The sequence below is a fragment of the Lissotriton vulgaris genome, chromosome 10, assembly GCF_964263255.1.
Source record: "Lissotriton vulgaris chromosome 10, aLisVul1.2, whole genome shotgun sequence".
Lineage (NCBI taxonomy): Eukaryota > Metazoa > Chordata > Amphibia > Caudata > Salamandridae > Lissotriton > Lissotriton vulgaris.
In genome coordinates, this window is record NC_141698.1 from 867,864,892 (window position 1) to 867,870,860 (window position 5,969).

A 5,969-nucleotide genomic window follows, 5' to 3' on the forward strand; every position below is an offset into this window, starting at 1 on the left:
AAAATGAAGTGTATGGATTAGGCAACTTTACACTCAACCTCATGATCCTAAATGTTCAGTCAGAAACTAGTCCAGACTTGCCATCTATATCAGTTTTACCAGCAAAAGGTGTATTATGCGTCAGAAAGAATGGTTCAGTACATCTAGGCCATAGTGACTGTACTACTGTGGTCGAATTTAGTGATGAAGGCAAGTCTACATTCAAAGCTACCCGACATTCCTATTTTGTTTGTGGCCATACAGCTTATGTACGTTTACCTCTAGACTGGGATGGTACTTGTTTCCTATTGCCACCAGTTTTTCTAGCCCCATCTGACTATCACAGGAATTCCCGCCTCAATCTTGTTAGGCACAAGAGAGATCTTCCATTAGTAGATTAGACTGAATCCGCATGGGAACAATATACAGATTTCAATAAAGGATTCTTTCCTTATTTAGGCACTGTTTCCAATAGTAAACTGATACGCAAATTAACCAGAATTCTCGAAGCAGTAGTGAATGAGACTACTTCAGCTTTGGGCAACTTAACAGAGGAGCAGTCTGCTATGAGACTTGTTGTTCTTCAGAACCGCCTTGTCCTTGACGTCATCTTGGCCGATAGGGGCGGAGCTTGTAGAGTCATCGGATCCAGTTGTTGCGTGTTTATTCCTAATAACGCGCCATCAGTCTATAAGGCCATCACCAGACTTCACGAAATTGCCCATCAGATACACCAGAATCCAGGCTCCTGGACTTGGTCCGGTTGGCTCTGGAGTGTAATAACAGCCTGGGGATGGAAGCTATTGTCATTCCTAGGGATTATATTGGCCATAGTATTCAGTTGTTGTCTATGTCTCCAATGTGGGCCAGCGATTTGCGGCTTGTGCGCACATGCTTGTATTCCCCGCTCAAGTTCACGTTCCCACTCCCGATTAAAGAAAGAAGAACAAATGATGTTATATGAACAGATAGATGGTCTCATGAAAATAGATATATCCTAATGGGTCCGTAGGGGACAAGGAGGGAATGAGGTAATTGAAATTTTAATGGTCAGGTATGTCCCCTAACGAGTACCCCATCGTCTCCATGTACGAGACTAAGGTGCATGTAACTTCCCTCCGCAACCGAATTTGAAGACGCAAATACATTTGCGTCCATTGTTAACATGTCCTCTATCAGATCCACCATGAATGGATTGATAATTCAGTTCCTAAGTATGCCGTGCCACCGTCTTTACATGGTGCACTTTCACGTTTTCCTGGCTCTGCAGAGCTAGGCCTTGATTCCTGCCCTCGAACCACTTTTTTGTCTCTGTCTCCGAAAGCTGCAGCGTGAAGATGCATCCCTGACCTCTGCCTTACTTCCTGTCAAGCGAAGCGGTGCCTGGCTCGGCCTGACCTGCCTGCCAAACAGTATTTTGCCTTCAAGTTATCAGTGTAGCCGGCTCAGCCTCCTCGAAAACACATTCCTGTCTAGTGAAATAGGTAAACAGCTCCCCGGCTGCAGAGCAAAGGGCCAAGCCTCCCTGTCTCCCTCATGTAATTCATAGCTCCCGTTACCATGGTAGGCCCATGGCCCCGCACATTGCACTTAGACACATATGCATCCAGTATAGAATAGCCTCTGCCCGAGAGACCTTTTACTTCAGATTACACCTACCCCAAATACCCGATATCAGACATGTTATAGGAACAGGTCGGTCTGACATGCCAGACGTCTGCCTCTTCTACTAGTGCTAAAAGCCAGACCCTTAGCTTTCTCCAGATACACGTCAATCACACGTCATACCAGCTGCGCGCGCATTCAGGCCACAGGTTTCAGCTGACTCTGCAGAATTCTCTATGCATCCACCCACTTATGACACTTTTCTGTGACGTTTCTAGTACACGCCTCTGTGCACACCCTTGATCACGCCTTTTTGCTACGCACATGTGTTCTTATCATATACATTTCACTTGTCACGCCTACTGTATTCACTGCCATTGTGTCATTTTACTATATATGTCATGTACTGCTAATAAATCGTTGACATCTTTTTGCCATCATTGCATATACCCCCGAACCCTTGTATTGAGGGAATTGATTTCCATGACTCGAGTCATTTCTGAATTAAAGCCCTTAAGACTCAGACACCCCGGACTCTGCCTCTCATTTTATTGAGCTATTCCTTTACTTGTCATTATACGGAAAAATAGTATATGGTAAAATATATTTACCACAACCATATGCGGAGACACCCTGGCTCTCAAGTGCAACCCAATGACAAGATCGCATCCATAAGCCAGCCGGTGCACAGCGGAACTGAAGCTGATGAAACGTCACTGCAAGCAACTGGATTGTAAATGGAGAACATAGCAAGACACTGCAGATACAGAAATCAGCCTTAAGATGCTATCATCAGCAAATACGGAACACCAAGAGCAAAGCCCTTGTAGATTGAATCAACATTATCCCTAACAGCAGCAAAGAAATCTTTCCCATCTTGAAAGATTTCACTGTGCTGCCTACAGCAAAAGCATCCCCTCAAAAGACATTTGCAACAAGCACAAAAACACCATCATATACGGCAACTTCGAACCTCAACCACATCCTGTCACCATTGCAAATCAATTTCTGATCACCTGCTGATGAAAGAACCTTGACCTTGTTGGCTGATGCCACCATCGATGAAATTGCTGCTACCACAAAGACCACATAGGGTTGGAAAATCTCTTTCCTTTTAAAGGTGTAGTTTGATAACTGTGTTTGAAGTCTGACATTTTGACAAAGTATGTCAAAGACAGAAACAGAAAATTGGTAGAAAAGAGGAGTAGGTTGAAGAAGTTTAGTTGTTAGTAAAAACATGAAGGACCGTGTAGATCCATACATAGGCATTACTATTGATGGTTGTATTATGATTTTCTTAGTTGATTCTTACTTGATTCAATTGTATGGTCTAATAAAGAACACAAGGGAACAGTTTGAAGTGAAATGACACAGCAGAGTTTCGGGATTTCTGTTATGGCACCTGAATCATTTGAGGGTTGAAGAAATTAGCTAGTAGGATACTTTGAAATCGCGTTACAGGTCAAATATAGGGACTGATTTTGCTGTCAATGGGTCTGCCATCGACAGGCTGTCGATGGTGGTCCCACAGACAGACAGCCCTTCGGTCCAACTGAAACATCAAAAAGTAAGATGGTATTTTTAAATAGTTTTAGCAACTAACCAGAAACCTTTGGTTAACATTCTAAATAAGGATGTTGTTAATGTTAAAATTGGATGTTGTGTCTTTTAGCATGAGCAATCAATTATCAGATGACTTTATGAATTGTTACATTTGGGTAAAATGTGTAAAGAACAGTTTAAATCCCAGGAGGTAAAAATGTAAGAGCAGGTTAGCTGTGAAGGTCACCCTTGATATGCTTATATGAAGAAAAAGAGTGCTGGATTTTGGTGATGAATGTTGTGAGGTCTTGTGGGCAACATAAGAAGATTGTCTCAAAGTAATGCAGTGTGAAAGAAAAATCTAGAGAAGGTCATGAAGTGTGTGGTGGAATTAGGGCCCTGGGAGAGAATGGTATGTGGAGAGGTTTAACCCTACCCTGAAGTGATTGATTATCTTTCTTATTATGAGAGTTATTGATGCTTGGAAATAAATTAATCTATCCCCCACAAATTAAAAAGCAGAAATATGAAACTATATCATGATTTACTTTAGGTTAGACTGTGATGAAACATAGAATTAATTTAGGTTTTTGCAGAACCAGAATGAGCTGCCAAAACAACATCAGTATCTTGAAGTAGATGTGAGAGAAAAAACAGTGGAATGAAATGCACATGCAATTCAAAGAAGTACCTGCATGTGCAGGACTACCAGGAGATTGGTAATAGAGTAGAATCTCCATTTTATTTTGGTGGAGTAAATGTTTCCAGTGCAAATGTAAAACATATGTGTATCATTTAGTTCTGGTTTCTAAGCTCTATTTGTTTTTTTTCTAAAGAACTATTTTTTCTTTACTTACCCTACGTAACTTTTTTTATTCAGAAGCAGGAAGATGGTGTTCCTCACTTCACCAGTACAGGGAATCAAGCATTGACAAGGATTATTTATTGTATTTTGTATGATCTAGTGTAAATTATTTCTTTTGAAGGTCTCTAACAGTCTATGGGTTGTCTTTCCTATCTGACTCTACTAATGATGGGCTCTGCATAATAAAACTGCTGATTCCTGGTTCCTGCCATATGTATCTGATATCACCACAGTGTTCCTGGGTATATGTGAATAGGATTTTTAGGAAAGGCCTTACATTCATTGTGCAAGGCTTGTAAAGATGTACAGCAATTGTTTGTTTTTATTTAGAAAAAAATATAGTGACAATCATGCAATTCAAAAACACAACAACATAACCAATCTGCATCCATATAAATTTGATTTAAATGTACACCAGAACAGAAGTAGTCTTGACTGTAGGGATATTATTTTTATCAATCTAGGGAGCTGTTGGATTGCAAGATTGTAGAAAGGATTTATCGTATTTCATTATTATTTTAAAGTCCTAATATTAATCCATGTGCAAAAAGGCAATTTTTGAAAAACCTCAAACAAATAAAGTTGTTTTTTAAGTATATTGTTGACAAAGATATCATTTTTACAAATATTAGTTATTAAATATTGTTAAAGGTTAATGTTAATGTTGATGTTAATGCCATTTGTAAAGCGCACTGTTACCCAACGGGTGTCCTGGCTCTGAAAGATCGGATGTCCAACAAAGGCCTAAACAAGAAGAGAATGCAGATTAAGTAGATTGGAACAGCCACGTCTTGCGGGCTTTCCTAAACTCCAGATGATTAATTATGACTCTAAGCTGAAATGGCAGGTCATTTCATGCCTTAGCCGCTCCAGCCATGAAACGTCTACCTCCCCAGTTAGCTTTCCAAACCAAGGGCACCAGAACCTGCTTTGCTTCAGACGAGTGAAGGGTTTTCCTAGGCACATACCATTGGAGGATCTGTCTGAGATGAAGGGGTCCAAGTCCATAGAGGGATTTATGGACCACACACAAAGCCTTAAAGCTAACCCGCTTCTTATCGGGCAACCAGTGAAGCTTTTATATCTCCGCTGAAAATGAAGCATGTTTAGGTGTTTTAGTAAGCAATCTGACAGCTGCATTCTGCAAAAGTTGGAGCCTTTTCATAAGTCCTTCCTGGATGTTTAAGTATAAACTGTTGTAATAGTCCAGTTTGGACTGGATGTAGACCTCTGACCTTGGAGCTTTGTTTATAAGCGGCCTCCCAGCCGCGGGAGATACACCCCCGGAAATATGGGGCCATGGAGCTCTGAAACACGGAGTCTCAATGTGGATGCATCCATGGAGGATTGACAAGCCGGATGTGCAAGTGGAGGCCCATTGGTGGGCTTGAAACATCTCAGGCAGCGGCACATAACTGAAGCACACACTACAAGACCCACAAACCAACGCAAACTCATTCGAGTCGCCCATTGAAGGGCTCATATTTTTAAGTGGGAGGTGTGGCCTCTATGCCAAAACCAATGTTGCGCCACTGACGAGTGCAATGAGCACGAAACGAGTCCGGGGTGAATTAACAGACATGCTGTAAACTGGATCCGCCTGCTGCCCAGCTTTTACCTCATGTAGGTTGCTGCAGTGGATGTCAGAGTGCATCACCAACAGGTGGGAACCTTAGAGCTTTGATTTATACGCGGCCTCCCAGCCACCTGGAAATGTGGGGCCACAAAGCTACGAATCACAGGCTCTCAATGTGGAGGCATCCGTGAAAGACTGACAACCCGGATGTGTGAGTGGAGGCCCATTGGTGGGCTTGAAACATTTCAGAAAGCGGCACATAACTGAAGCACACACTAAAAGACCCACAAACCAACGCGGACGCATTTGAGTCGCCCGTTGGAGGGCTCATATTTTTAAGTGGGAGGTGTGGCCTCTATGTCAAAATCACTGTCCTGCAGCTGTAGAGTGCAATGAGCACGA